Source organism: Anoplophora glabripennis, unplaced genomic scaffold (assembly GCF_000390285.2).
Source record: "Anoplophora glabripennis isolate ALB-LARVAE unplaced genomic scaffold, Agla_2.0 scaffold357, whole genome shotgun sequence".
Taxonomy (NCBI): domain Eukaryota; kingdom Metazoa; phylum Arthropoda; class Insecta; order Coleoptera; family Cerambycidae; genus Anoplophora; species Anoplophora glabripennis.
This window is the reverse complement of record NW_019416998.1, coordinates 169,065-186,216: the sequence shown is the minus strand read 5'-3', so window position 1 is coordinate 186,216 and position 17,152 is coordinate 169,065.

Sequence of the window (17,152 nt, the reverse complement as noted above, 5' to 3'; positions counted from 1 at the left end):
TATTCCTCTATACGAAATACGAAATGTCTATAGAGAATTTATTAGAAGAGCTGAAATTTGTGCAGAAATTGGAGGCAATAAATTTGAGTAAAATTTATTTTTGTAAATTTAAATTACATTATTCCTTGTTTATGTAAATTTTCATATTATTAGCAATAAATTGACTTAATCAAAATAAAATTAAAGAAATTGATTATTGCATAAATTTTGCAAATATCAAATAAAGTGGTACATACAAATTAGCTGCCCACATTAAAAAAAATAATAATTTTAATCCTCACTCACTAACAATATTTTTCTAAATACTGAACACCCTGTTTAAAAAATGACAAATATTTTAACAGTTTCGACTGTTTTGGAACAAGCAGGAGTTTTTACAAAGAGTGACTTTTTGTCGTAAATCCACAAATAAAAACATTTTCCTTCTTCCGGACGTTACAGGGCGACACGTATGTTAAATGGGCAATTCAAGTAAACAATATAAATTAAATACCTAATACTTAAGTAATTGCAGATGTTCAAAAAAAGCAATTTGCAGTAATGGGAAGCTGATATGGAATACTACTTCATATTGGATTATAAAAATATTCCTTATTAGCATTAAGTGCTTTAAAATATTTATAATTCCACGATTCAAATCATTTTTTTGGAGAGTTTGACAAAACAGTACGTTGTTTTACTATTACAACCAATGCTCTCAAGGTATTTTCCCATGGATACCTATTCCGGAATACCCTTTCCAATTCTATCCATAAAGCTGCGTTGACACGGTGCGAGTGTACTCGGCCGGACGCGACTAGCATACTGGCTCGCCTGGTACTCACTAAACAGACACGCGAGTTGTACTCGCAACTTGTTTGTACTCGTACCAGTTTTAGTCGGTCGTCTTCCAACTTTCGGCGTGCGAATTTGATACCAGTAATAGTACTCGATTTTTCAACATGGCGACCAAAAAGTGGACAGAATCGCAAACTATGAAATTTGTGCAATTATATGAAGAAGCAGAGTGCTTATGGAATTTTCGACATCTTCTCTATAAAAATAAAGACGCAAGGGTCGCACTCTCAAACAACTTGATTTCAAAAATAAACATATCGGGTTCTCATCAATGTATCTTGCTTTTTAATGGAAGGTTCGACCAGTTGCCAATAGTTGCTCAAACTGATTTGTCGTTAACCTTAGGTTGTTTCTGAACATCTCTGGATTCTCTGATGCCACTTCTCTTACAAAAGTTGCAGAAGCACCGAACATGTTATGTCGCTTTATCCACTCCCGAATCCACATTCGTCTGGGACGGTGCTTTTTTATAGCTTGCAGTTGGTTTATTTCGTGGATTAGTAGATCTGCAACAATAGCTATACCAGCTATACCAATACGCACAACATTTGCCATTTTGGATTATACTGATACAAAGCCAGTAGAAAACTGTGTCAACAGAAATCGTACGCGAGTTAATTCGCACTGAGTGGACTCGACCGAGCGGACCGTGTCAACGCAGCCTAGGTCGGTATTTTGTGTATCTCATCAGTCTCCAAACTTCATCATAGATTACAAACTGTTCCAAAATTCACTCAAGAAGTAATTTTGATAGAAAATACAGGTTTTCAATTAAAAATTGTAATTTTTTTTTATTCATAAAATATAGGGTTATGTATGGAAGAGCATATCGGATAAATGACCTCCAAATGGCTTTGCTGCCACATAAGCACTCTTTTGTCGAAATTTTCCATGACCGTTTTGCATAAATGCGACTGAATTTCGTTGATATAGTGCTCAATTTCTTCCTTCAGGGCGTGGGTGACTTGTTGATATAAACCTTAGACTTAGAAAAAAAACCCAAAGAAAAAAGTCTAACGGTATTAAATTGCATGATTTGGGTGGACAATTCTGATCACCAAAAGGGGAAATTACACGACCAGGAAATAACTCATGAGGTAATTAAATTGTTTATCGGGTTGTATGGCATGTGGCACTGTCTTGTTGAAACCACATGTCATCTACAGTCATATCTTGCAATTTAGGCACAAAAATTGGATTATTATGTCGCAATATCGAGCACTGTTATTGCCTGACCAGTGGCATTTTCGAAGAAGTATGGTCCGATGATGCCTCCAGCCCAAAATCCGTAGAGACACGATGTGAATGCATTTGTTTCTCTGAGTAATTAAAATATTTAAAAAAATTATCCAAAAGACTTAATTATTTTGCCTTTCTTTTATCAATTATTGCTATATTGCAACATCGGTAATAAATTTAAACATTTTTAACTTACAGTATATTGTGCAAAATTCAATTCTAAAAATTTTTTCCATTTCAATATTCTTCCCAAAATGCATAGGTTCCAAGATGTAAGTAAAAAACTCAGATAAAATAGGTATTTTTTAAAATTTTTTAAACATTTTTGCAATTTTGAAAATGTTCCGGACCTCGCCCAGATCTAGGGATCTACACTTTTATTATGTGAGTTGTACTGAAGGTAATCCAGAAAAAATTAGCTTGCCCCCTTTTATATCCAATAAGTGGGATATTTCGACAGATCCGCCCTGGTCTATAAGTGTAAATCAAAATATATAAAGGATGTGTATGTGTATGTTACTCTACGAATTATTGAGACGTAGGAGGAATTGTAGAAATGTCCAGTAATTCATAAGGAATTATGAGATTTATTAAAATAAAAGATGTAGGTCTCCCTAGAAAAATTGTAAATATTAAATGAACTTAAAAAACAATTGTTTAATTCTTTATATTCCATTGTAACTTAAGGTCATATAACTTATAAAACACTAGTCTTATATATTGATATAACACACTAATGTCCAACGTATACAGTAAAATTAACATGACATTACGTCATTTTTGATAAAAAAAAATCGATATAGATTACTTTTATAACAAGCACAATTTGACCTTGGAAACAGCTAAATATTCACTGAGCAGCGAGTTTGAAGTTTGTCTGGTCACTTGGTAAAGTTCTAAGGCAAACTTTCAGCTCAGTCAATAAAGTCCGAGGACATAACTTTTTAATTCGGGCATAAGCTGTTCTATCTCTGAAGCTTAAATGTTATTTAGGTACAGAAGTTCCGTAAACCGTTTAACGTTCACCTGTCATATAAAGTTTTTTACTACAAGCTGTTTCCATTTTACAACCCACTTATTGCAGGACATAAAACCGAAATCTAGAATTCGCTTACAATTTTGCAGTTTAATAACATTTAAGGCGTTTGTTGGCACTCTCCAAATAGAAACAGTTTTATGATCGTTTAACCGCTGGCATAAATATATAATACGATTTTGGAATGCATATCGATTTATACATAAGTTTCCTGGTTAAAGTTGATAAAATTCGTCTTACCTGAAAGAAATTTATTAGCTGATTAAAAACTTGACTAATCAGATGGTCAACACCATTCACTTGAAATTATTCTTCAAAAAGATCTAAAAGTTTATTATTATAAAATTAGATTTGGACGATTATTTATTATTTTATTTTCAATGGTGACTTTATAATCAAATTTTAGCCATACCTTAAAAAAACGATATATCGCACTGAAATTCAATACATATAAGTTTCTGAGGGTGTTAAATACTTTAGTGTCGTTTATTAATAATTATCTACTAGAGGTCGCTAGCTATTATCTCTCCCAGTGACATTTTATTATATACCTTTTTCGAAATTTGATTATCTGCGTTACCTATTTACATAAAAACGATATTTTCGGTAAAATCGCAGATAATTCATCGTATTTTGAGAAAAACGCTATTAACTGGCCTCTTATCATTTATAAAACAACTTTATATAAAAAAGTTAAGGTATAAGTTTCAAAAAGGTAGTCTAAAATACTTTGGGAGCACGTAATACTACCGAAGTGAACATTTCGTATAAACATAAAAAATTATTACATAATGCATAATTCAAAGAAACATTCTGTATCTATTCTTGCTGTTCTATTATCACCCTTGATAAAGACTAATCAGGTAAAAATCAGCTCCTACAAAGAGATCTTTTTGTTTGTTTTTTTATTAAATTTGGAATTGTTCCACCAGGCAGCTTAGCTTCTCTTCTCTTATACAATTATGAATATTAACAGAAAGAAATAAACAAACATCAAACTTTTAGGAAAAAAAGGACGACATATTGAAACGACAGCGTGACAAGTTTTTGGACATGGACTAAGTTTCTTTTGAAAAAAAACGACATTTTATTGTTAGCTCTCGCATTTTTTTTGCTCTAAAAAGAAACAACAAAGTCAGCAGAACTGTAACGGACAAGCGGATACTACGATAACCTATGTACAAATACCAAGAGTGAGGAAGCGATCAAACCGGTAGAAGCAAATCTAAATTTAGTACCTACTATAGATGATTACAACCAAAAGGTAGCATGGATCCTCAGGTCGGATATCTGGAAAGCAAGGCAACGGCCTACGTCTCAACTCATAGAGCAAATCAGGAACGCAATACCCTGTAACCCAAACATGCAGGGAGATCAAGTACACCAGATAATGTGCCAGTGCATCCACCCACAAGATCGTACGAATGAATGTCCGAAAAGAGATCTAAGATGAGTTACGAGTTTCAGCTCATAAAGGGAATCAACATGCTATGACCTGAATGCACGTAGAAGTTAAGAACTCCGAATAATGCGACCGTGCACCCAACTACAGAGTCGTACGACCTGCGTTTCAATTCATAGAGCGGGCCAAGAAAACAATCATCCTCCGAATACGCAGTCAGGTCAAGCGTACCGGACATTGCGACAGTGCACAAAACCACAGTCTCGTATGGATTTCTAAAAAACAAGTAAGATTAGTTACAACCTGTGTTTTAACTCATATAGCAGATCAAGATCTAACCTAAACACGCAGCGAGCTCTAACACACCAGATAATGCGACAGTATAGCCAACCACCAAGATTAGTAATATAATGCACTTTAACTCATAAAGCGATTGAAGAAAGTAGCACCAGATAATGCGACAGTGCATCCAGTCAGTGTCCTACGGACGACGGTTTTCTCAAAAGTTATGACCTGCATTTCAACTCATGGAGCGGATTAGGAAGGCAACACGTTATGACCTGAACGCAAAGTCAACCATATCAGATAATGCTGCAGTATACCCTACACACCGTCGTATGCCAGGATAAAGGAGAGAACGTATTAAGCGGTCGCGGTCCTGTCACGTCGCGGACCGTTCTGGGCTGAGCTGATCGCGGTCTTTTACAAAATCAGTCGCACTTGGCAATTGCACACAATCCTGCTTGCACTCTCCTTTAAATTGTTGCGGTATTGTTTTAGCAGTTAAGAAAATGAGTTCTATGGAAGAGGAAGCTCGTCTCGATCGCATAGCGGTCTCTCGAGATTCTTTGGAAAAGATCGGTGGAGAACGCGATACGAGCGAGACGAGCTCGGGAATGTCTAGTGCCAATGCATACATTATAAAATATGGGAAGGAACTCCACCGCGCGCGATCGAGACTAGCACGGTCCGCGACCGCCTAATGCGTTCTCTCCTTAATTGACGGGCAAGTTATGATTAAGACAATGTCAACAGTAGCTAAGTCTTTACCTAAAACCTTTTACTCACTTGCTATGCTCACTGCTCGGTACATCTACATTGATGAAGAGGTGGATCGAAAGTAACTCTGAGACGGATTAGCCCTCCAGGTTAGCGCCCAACTCGGGAGAATTGGGCGCTAAGTATGTGTTGGAACTTACTGACCTCGGTGATTAGACAGTTGAAAGATAAAATTGCGTGCTATGTGTATTGCTCGTCCTTCAGGAACTGACTCTTCCAGTCAGCTTGGTTTGCCTATTTTCTAGAGACTATCTGACAGCTGTACGTTAGCTCTCTGACGAGACTTAGGAAGTTCTCTTTTCAAACGACGAACGGCTTTAGTCGAAATAGACAAATCTACTCACGGTGGCAGGCAATCTGCAACTGAATTTCTAATTCTTCTCTGACTAGACTTAGCACTCTTAGCAGCACCGCAGCTTTTGCTCAGCGACAGCTGCGATGATGGATAGACCTGTTTACGATGACGGCTGACCATCAACTGAATTTTATGCTCAGCTGAACTCACAAGCCCCTTTGCTGAACGGTGGCAGTTGCGAAATATTGCCCGGATGGACAGAATTTCACTTAGTCTCGTGCTTACGACGAGTTGGCCATTTCAACTGGTGTCAACGGTTGGTACTGCTTACTTTTAGATCCTAACGGAATACAGGTATGCGATGGCGATTTCGCACTCGCGCTGTTTTGTTTTATTCCTGACAATTTAAAACTACTATTTGTTTAAACAAACTTAAAAATAACAGCTCGCTGTCTGTCAGAGATTTGGTAAAAAATCACTTCGCTATTATCCAGAAAAATAACAAATAATTTTGTTAAATGAATAATTATAATTCTTCAGAACGTTTAACACGTTTTTAAACCTCCGGTTACCGTAAACGGGCAATTTAGAAAGAATATTTTTTAGATATATCTTTAAATTTAAGTTTTAAGAAATCTCATGGGATTAGCTGTATTTTAAGTATCATTGTATATATTTAATTAAATCGACAAAGATTTTGTATCAATAAAAATGTATTAATTAATTGAAGTATGTCTTTAATATCTTTATTATATAATAAAATAAAAAAGGACACTTGTGATAACTAAATTATTATGATTTCATATTTTAACTCAAAGGACAGCTAAAACTTAAAAAACCTTTGAGGGAACTTAACACAAAGCGGCGGCATCCTGTCAAGTACACCCCCTAAGTAATTTTTAACTTTTAAAATCTATTCAAATTAAGTAGTTAAAGCAACAGAAGCCATTTTGATTTTCTAATTGTCCCTATTGTGCGCTTACAATTTTCGCTGCCCTTCTACTTTTGTTATTTTTACGGACGAATGATTTTATTGTCTTAACAGAGGAAGGGATTGGATAATACAACGAGGGGATTAGTTCCACTCGACTTCCCTTACTAATACAGAATTATATTAAAGTTGCAATTTTTAATTACTCATTCTTCATCTCCAACATTCGTTTTAAAACGGAGATTTATTTTTTCTGATTATTATTACTGGATAAGTAATAGCCCTCATAATTATCTAATATACATATAATATGTAAAATATACTTTCTTGTCAATCTTCAAGATCATACATATACAAGTAGTCCAGACACGAATGAGCCTTTTTGTAAGAGCAACTTGCTAAAAATATACCTATATAAACCAAGTTATCTTAGCACTTTACTTCCTTAAGAAGTTATAGGTCTTCAAAAATATTTTCTTTCATTTGTTTAACATAAGTCTGTAATTCTTCAAATTGTTTCACTGAAATTAGATACAGAAGCTATTTGGCGTAACCTAATATAAATATTATGCTTTACCTAAAGCATAGCATTCATTATCAGAGATTTTGAGAAAATGTAAATTGTTTTCTGTAGCTATTTATTTATTTAAAAAATAGTATATTTTTTACGTCACTAAGATGTATCGTTTCAGTTAAAAAAGGATTTCAGTTTACTGCAGTCATCAATTACGAACAACCGAGTATTTGAAAGAATTCTGATACAGTTAAACTTTGCAGGAAAGGACAGACGGAAAATTTGCAGCTTATTCCAAAATGTTCTGAATTTCATCCTCTACAATCTCCCGAGTTTTTAAACAGAACATCATTCTGTAACACCCTGCATAAGAGTATGAAAACTTTGCATAGTAAAGAATATTCTTCTGAGTGTTTGGGTTCTTGTGAGTTTCAAATTCTTAAAGTATTTTTTTCTTGAAATACTGTGAATACTACGAAAGCATAGAAGGGCCACATAATATATTTTTCTTAAATTCTGACTTTAAATTCAGAATTCTGACTTTAAACTCGGAATTCTGACATTAAACTTGGAATTCTGACTTTAAACTTAGTATTCTGACTTTAAACTCGGAAATCTGACTTTAAACTCACAATTCTGAATTTGAACTCAGAATTCTGACTTTAAACTCGGAATTCTGACTTTAATCTCGGAATTTTGACTTTAAACTCGAAATTCTGACTTAATGATAACTAGGTATACCTAGATGCTTCTTACTTTTGTTTAAGTTTATAGTATATGTGTAAATACAGTAAAATTACTTGAGTAATCGTATAGCAAGACTTTAAATTTGGAATTTTGACTTTAAACTCGGAATTCTGACTTTAAACTCAGAATTTTGACTTTGAACTCAGAATTCCAAGGTTAAAGTCAGAATTCCGAGATTAAAGTCAGAATTCCAAGTTTATAGTCAAAATTCCGAGTTTAAAGTCAGAATTTTAAAAAAATATATTCTGTGGCCCTTCTACGCTTTCGTAGAAAACTTGTTACTTTTTGATGTTCTTAATAACCTTAGCAAATTTGAGGCTTTCATGACCGACCCATGCTGCTATTTAAAGTACCATGATATTTCAAGTTGCTATACTGTAGCAAATGTACCTGACGTCGACCAATTATACAGGGTGTCCCAGAATAACTTGTACAAAGGTAGACCACAGATTGGTGGACTCAAAATAGGCAAATTTAGGCTAATTCACCTATATCCGAAATCGATTCGTTTGGCCGCTAGATGGTCTTAAAGTTCATAAAAATTTTTTAAATTTTATAAATAACTTGAATACGTATTATTTGATTTTGATTATTTTTGGGGTATGTACTTTTGCTTTCAATCTACACATTTTGATGTTATATAGAGTGTTTTTAAAACTTACAACTCCTACAAAATTGATGTAAGGTGATAATATCCGTCCATAACTTTTCCTCTTTCGGGCAATAATGACAACTATTTTTTATTTGATAGGTGATACCATTTGGGCCTCTTTTAGAATTTTGATTAAATGAGCAGCTTGGGTAAAAAAAAATATTTTTTAAATGTTTGCGTTATCTTGCCACCCACACTTAACAAAGTGCTAGTAGGCTCTGATTTTGACTGTAATTTCAGTTTGAACTTTAAGTCGTTGTACCTGCCAATTCTTGAAATGACTGAAAGAGAAAAACGAAAAACCAATATTATGATATTTAAAGTACCAGAGCAACTTAACGGAAATAAAGATGATCGCCTGGAGGCTGATAAAAATNATTATTTTTGGGGTATGTACTTTTGCTTTCAATCTACACATTTTGATGTTATATAGAGTGTTTTTAAAACTTACAACTCCTACAAAATTGATGTAAGGTGATAATATCCGTCCATAACTTTTCCTCTTTCGGGCAATAATGACAACTATTTTTTATTTGATAGTTGATACCATTTGGGCCTCTTTTAGAATTTTGATTAAATGAGCAGCTTGGGTAAAAAAATATTTTTTAAATGTTTGCGTTATCTTGCCACCCACACTTAACAAAGTGCTAGTAGGCTCTGATTTTGACTGTAATTTCAGTTTGATCTTTAAGTCGTTGTACCTGCCAATTCTATTTTACTAGAAGCGGAAGAATAAATATTCACAATGAATGAGTATACTCTCTGTGTGTATGCTCAAGAAAATTCACATGTCGCCAAAGTGAAACATTATCAGCTTGAATTTTGCATCAATGTTCGGTTTGTGATCATTGATAGCATTATTATTGGCTCTGTTATTCTACCCAATAGACTGAATGAGAAATTTTATTTGGAATCTTTGCAAAACCTGACTTATTGGAAGATGTGTTGTTATTACTCAGAGCTAATATGGTTCATGCATGATGGCGTTCCACCACATTTCACTATAAATGTCCGGTAGTATCTAAACCAAAGATTCTCTCATCGATGGATGGGTAGAAGGGATAATGTTCCTGTCATCTGGTCTGTAGGTACGTTCACTAGACTTAACACCTTGCAACTATTATCTTTGGGACACTCTGAAAACAACAGTGCATGCTTCCACATCTAACACTGAACAAGAGTTGTGGAGGTATAAAATGCTATAAATGTTTAAAAAAAATAGCCCTTAAGAACTGCAAAAGGTGTCCTTTAATTTTCTTCACCGATTTAACCTTTGTTGTAGAAACAACGGTGGTCATTTTCAACAGTTTTTATAATAAGTTGTACTAAATTTAATAACATCAACTTTGTTACTTTTATCTCCAGTATTTTTTATTGTATTTGATTGTTTTTACAACTAATTTCAATAAAATTAGGCACGTTGTAAATAATTCTAATTCGTCGTATGTGGTATATCTTACACTCATTAAAAATTGGCAGGTAGAATGACTTAAAGATCAAACTGAAATTACAGTCAATTTACAAAATCAGCGATTACTAGTACTTTGTTAAGTATTGTAATATGGGTGGCAAGATAATGTAGACATTTAAAAAATATTTTTTTGTATTCAAACCGCTCATTTATTTATTTATTTAACAAAATTCTACAAGAGGCGCAAAAACTTCCAAATGGGATTACCTATCAAATAAAAGATAGTTATCATTATTGCCCGAAACAGGAAAAAGTTATGAACGGATATTATCATCATACATCAATTTTGTAGGAGTGTGTTTTAAAAAACACTCTGTATAACACCAAAGTTTGTAGATTAAAGCAAATGTCCACACCCCAAAAATAATCAAAATCAAATAATACGTATTCGAGTTATTTACAAAATTACAAAAAAATTTCACGAACTTTGAGGCCATTTAGCGGAAAAAACGAGGCGATTTCGGATGTAGGTGAATTAGCCTAAATCGGCCTATTTTGAGTCCACGAATATGTGGTCTTCCGTTATTATGGGCTACGGTATAACAACTGATAGAACTATGGTATTAATACCTAACCTAATCTTAGAATAAATAAACACGTTATATGCTTAATAGCTATATTCATTCTATAGATCTTTATTGAACCAGTACCAGGCCCATCGCGATTATACACGATCATTAGCGGCCGGCTCGTGCTTACTCGTACATGATAAAATCGCGATGTGTCTGGGATGGCTTTAAAGTCATGAATTACACACACATAAAAAATTGTTCCACGGATGAGACCCAAATCATTGTATTTGAACGCCAAAAAACTATGGGAAATACTAACCTCTAGTTTCTTTTAAATTGGTAAAAACTACCACCAAAATGCAGTCATAACTCTATATTGAGTAGGTTTTTCCTTGACACAGACCTGGAAACAACCATCATATTCATGGGATTCATTACATGCATGTGGTTAATTAAAGACTTAATAACCTTTACAACTTCAATTTATTTCGGAGAACTCCAGTAATTCACTCCTAATAATATACATTCGGTAGATGCAAGTCACAAACTCAAATCATAATTTACAGATCGGAGAAAGTGAGATTCGTGCACTCTACATAGCAGACAAGTGAATGACTGCTTATTTAATAGACCAGAACATAAATCTCTAACACACAGATATTGCACACGATCTGAACCACCAGTTGAATCAATACCATTTGACTCATCCCATCCCATCTACTCCCCGACACAAAATTTGCTATTTTACATTTTTTAAGTTTTGGAGGTGGTTCCCTGATGTTCGCCAGAAGACTATGCAAAATATACAATAAACTTAATAAAAATTATGCGTCATCTCATTTGTAGGTCTGAAACACCTACTGAATCAAAGTTATGACTGATTTTATGCTCTAGCGATGGTTTTTGACTATTTAGAAAAATAAAAAGGTGGTTGAACTTTTGAGACTCAGTTTCTGGGAGTCCAAATAGAAAGGGTGTCGTGGGTCTTATCTATGGAACAGTTTTTTTGTATGCCTATGTTATGTATCATATGGAACTGCGCCAAAAATTTTAAGTGTTTAGGTTTTTTGTACCTTTTACCAATGCTGAATAAATTGGGTAAACATTGATTGGTGACAATGGTGTCATACAATTTGTTCTCATGTTAAATGTGCAAAATAAGATGCATATAAACAGTTTGACTGGACTGTAATGATGGTCCATATTTTCAATTGTAAGTGGTTTATTCTCATTCCAATGATTGTGTCTTTTCACATCCATCAATAGATCTTCAGACAAAACAATCATTTTATTAACTATCGCCTAATAACATAACACCTATCCTGTTTTTGTACACTCTTCTCCAACCATGGTTGGATTCAGCGCTGACGAAAAATTGAAATCAGTTTAGAACTACTTGAGATGTTATGTACAACACCATTTACGTTCATTATTAGGAATACTCGTCCTGGGTGGTGAAGTTATAAAAAAAATGAACACAGAAAAGGAGCTAACACTCAGCAGCAGTATATTATTAATCACTCTAGACATTCCATATACTTCGAATAATCGATTGGGAAGCGAGAAATCTATTATTCCCAGTGGCATCATGCCGCGTACTCATACATATGGAGAGCGTTGTGTATATTTCATTATGCATATGAGGATTGTGGGTGTCTCTGCTTTCATTTCGTGCCATTGTAGTGGTCATTACCGTCGACTCATTTTCCGGTCGCGTAGTTACATTCACTTGTTTGGGATAAAAGGATTGCCATTGAACTGAGTTCAGATGTCTATAAAGTAACGTGCAGTAAAGTTAATACCGTATGTGTTCACAAGATGAATGAAGGAAGTTACAGTAAATTAAGTTGATAGGGAAGCTGCAAATCAATTTGGTGATGTGATTACTTCTAAAATGCAATTCTGACAATCACATTAAAAATAAGAATCGTTAATAACTGAGTTAAAAACAGTTAAGTTGTTGTGTTATATATCATCAGCATAAGCAGTAAAATGGTATAACTGAATTAATTTGGTTTATGTACAAAATAAATAAAAGAAGAGATTCTTAAAAACGACATGCTTGCATATACCAAGTTAATAACACCGGCACACAAAAAAACTCTAGTGCGACAATGTAGACGCCGGTAGTACTACTCATTTTGATGCCAATAATCGATAAAACACACTCTTAGTCAAAGTTTGGCTCCTAATATTTAGAGTTGGCCATTTTAATTACTAAAATATCGGCTTACGAAAAAGTCCAAACCCAAAGATCTGACATATCATTTTTGACATATTTTGATGAGAAAAGTGTGATAAAAATGGACAAAAACTTGAAAGAATTTCGCAAGGAAAGAAATAAATAGAATTTTATGGCACATATTTTATATCAGCAAATTCAACTGCCATTTTTGACACTAATTACTAAAAAACTATTGTAAACACCATTGCAACGACGATTGTAAACTCAGATTTCAGTATTCGAAGTCACTGAGGCCACGTGGCTCTCCACGCGTATTACGAATAATGCTGGAGACTACAGTTGTTAAGCTACGTAATGGTTGAAAGTAATAATAATTTTTTTTCTCGGAAACTATAAGGATTTTACAAACATTTTTTTTACGATATTTACGGCATTTCTCATGCCGCATCTATTCCCAAATTTTTTTGGATGTTGTGAATCACCCTGTATTTATGGTGAAAACGGACCCAAAAATTGCTTTAACGTAGTCCAAAATGATTTTTCTCTACATAATATACAGGTATGACATACCATTTGCGATTTGTTTTGATCAGCTGAAAACGATACCGTACTCAGAATTTATGCACAACCGGTCAGTATCGTGTAAAATCTATATTTAGGGTGAAAACGGGCTCAAAAATCACCCAAATTAGCCAAAGAAGGAGTCTTCGCTTTGCTCAGACTAACGAGATTATGGTTAATCTTTGTTTATAGAGTATGCCGGTTGTGCATAAATTCTAGTTTTCAGCTAGTCCCAATACGTTGGAAATGACGTGTCACACATTATGTAGGGCAAAGTCACTTTTGGACTATGATTGAGCCAGCCGTTTTTGAGTCCGTTTTCACAATAAATATAAATTTTACAACATACTGGTAGTGCGTGCATAAATTCTGACTACGCTATCGTTTTCAGCTCATCAAAATACGTCGAAAATGATATGTCAGCAGGCATCGTGAAAATTCCCCACAGTATAACGGTGACACATACACTAACTACTTATTAGATGTATCCGTTTACAAAGTTTTCTGGAGAAGAAGAAGGAGAAAATGAAGAAACTTCAGAAGAGGGAAAATTTTTTTAGCATTTATAAGAGATTTACTCTAATAAGAGAAATGCCGTTAAGAAAATAGCAAAAGTCCAAAGGCGGTGAGCCAAACAGTACGAGTTTAGTTTCCTTGTCGAGTTTCAGTTTGCGTGTGTCTGATGAAGCTTTAGCTTTGTTTTACCAGCTAGAGCTTCTGTTAGGGTTTGAGCTTCCATGGCTGAGCTTCAGTTTAAGCTTCCCTGTCCAAGCTTCAGCTTGGGTTTACGTGATTCAACTTCAGTTTGAGTTTGCTTTCGGTATTTTAGCTTGGTTTTGGCAGGCTGAACTTCTGTTTGAAATGTAGATTTCATGTCTGAGCTTCAGCTAAAGTTTTCCTGTTCGAGGTTCTGATCTAGTTTGCCTTTGAGAGGTTCAGTTTCAGTTTTCCTGGCCATGGTTTAGTTATACTCTCACTCTGTTAATCAGGTTGAGCTTACCTGTCCGAGCAGTAGTTTGTGTTCATATGAGCTTCAGTTTGAGTTTTCTGGCATTCCTCCCGTCACAATAGTTGGACGTGATGAAAATTACCCCTTAATTGGGATATGGGAAGATGCGTGTTGGTTCCGTTTAGCCTAAAATCAACAGAATATTGCCTGCCATAGTAGTTGAATGTGGGTCGATTATTGAGGGGTATGTAGGGCAGGGGATGGTGAGGGGTGGGTCCGTTTGAGCTAAAATCGATTGAATTTTGTTTGTCTGGTCCCAAGCTATAAAAATCATACAGTTTTTACTTTTTCAATTAACTAGGCCGAAAACCGCGCTTTATGACCCTCCTCCTTTGAAGTAAATATCTTTTTGAAAACTTTCGAAACGGCTTACGCAGAATATTGCAATATGTTATTATTGTTATTATTAATAACAAATTATACAAACCGGAGGCTTTCAGTATGTTGCAATTTTCTTAAATTATGTCTTTAGATTCTCCATTCGATTTATAAGCATAATTCCATCCTGTTTTCAAAGTATTTGAATTTCTATAACTTCTAACTCTCTAAACCCTCAACGAAGCATTACAGAGAAAAGTTTTATTCGTACCCTCATTTCTTTCATAAGTTCCTTGGAGTTTTTTGGATGACTTTTGTTGCAACCTGTATAAATTAGCTTCGATATTCTTTCCGTTGTCAGTTGACCATGTATAAAAACGCGTAGCAATAAAATTTAATACGTTTCATAGGCGTCCCTAAAAAAGTTTTCTGCTAAAGGTAAAAAATTATAATAATTTCTATATAATGTGTACAAAATTTCTAATATATGTTCGTTTGACCAACAACATATTTTAATTATTTATGTCCTCAAACTATTTTATTATATTGATGGTAAATTTGGTTTTATTCTTTCAAAAGGTCTCTAAAATGCCATGTTGTAATAATATTAGTAAGCAAAATATTCCTCTTATTTCTCCCTTTCGCAATTGTAATATGAATGATTAATATGCCTATAATAAATTAAAATTACCTGAATCACACCAAATTCCGCATTGCCGCACTGCACTGCTAGGTCATTTGTTGACAACTGAATTTATGTCCAGGTGGCCCAGTGCGGCTGCGTTTGTGCCGCGTTTACCCGCACGACCACACCTGTATATTGATATGGCTAAATAAATATGGGAACAAGTTTTTCAAATATTTCAATACCGAGTTGCTGCGTCAGCGATCGAACCTGGTACATACTGCCAACCTCTTGGTTCTTCAGTTGAGATCGGAAAGATTATAATACCACTATGGAATAAATATGCTATCAGGTGCACAAAAAGCTAAAAATCAACATAAGTAATTCCATGTAGGCCGAAGCTGTGGCATTTATTACTGATGACTTGTAATTCCTTTCACGCTCCAATTTATTAACGTTGTTACAAGCATTTAGTGCCTGATTACATGAGAAATGCGTGATGCAGCTAAAGGTAGGTTTAATGTGTTGATTTCGTTAACAGCTATTTAGAATTTTATCACGTATTTACATACCGAGACAATAGTAATCAGCATTGCTATAATATATATAAGATATAAAGTGTTTTCCAAGGGATAACAATTCTGAGTAATTAAAATAACACTCGATTTTCTGTTTTGGATTACCTTTCACTTTATTTTTTTGTCCGCAAGGATTTATGTATAACTATACATAAATCCTCATACAACAGTAACCACAAATATGATAGAATAAAACGATATTTAGAAACGATTTAGATCGCCATTTTTTTTAGATTTTCGTACCTTTTAAGAAAAACAGGTGTAATTGTATAATATCGATATAACAAACTCTATTACTTACTTTTATCCATTCTTATTTGTTAATATTTAAGAACTTGCATCTAGAAAGTCCTCTTAAAAAAGTGGTCAATTATATATATTTGAATGTATGAATAAATATTATCAGGATTACCGCAAACTTTCTCGTATTGTAAATGTATTCAAAAGCTAAAATCTAAAATCATTCTTATTTAATTTAACAATAAACCTACCAAACCACCACGGTATAGTGGAAACAAAACAAATCTTAATGCTCATTATATTCGTTTGTAAAACAGAAAATTCAATTTGTTATACAATTACCCAATTGTATAAAATTTATGTTCAAAAGGCAACTCCCGAATGATGACTAAAAATGTCCTTTATTTTTTGTAGCTATTTTGCTTCTCAAAAGAGAAATCGTAATATATTTTACATTGCAGAAAATTTATGAAACACAAGGTATCATGAGGAAAGTATTACCATATTTTATTAGCCGTAAGGGATCCGCACAATTGGGAATAAAAATTACATTCCTGAAGAATTTATTATTTAATTCGGGTTTTATGCCAGGGAAAAATATAAAACAGAGCCATAAAAAATATTCTAGTACATTAAATATAAGAGGATATTTAGGTGATTGTCATTCAAGCATATAAATACTGAAGTTTATTTCCATATAAAAAATGTTGTCATTAAACATCAAGGATACCTGTAATATTTAATAAATGTACACATATTATAACGAGCGTTCAAATAAAAACGTGGTCGAAGTTGGCTCTGACACATTGGACGTAGGGAGTAGCTTATAGCGACCAACTTAACCTCATTTCTCAACGAGCTGTATAGCAGCTGTCGGTTTCAATAACGTTAATGACTATATAACTTTATTTTAAAGAATAATCGTGATAACAATAACAAAC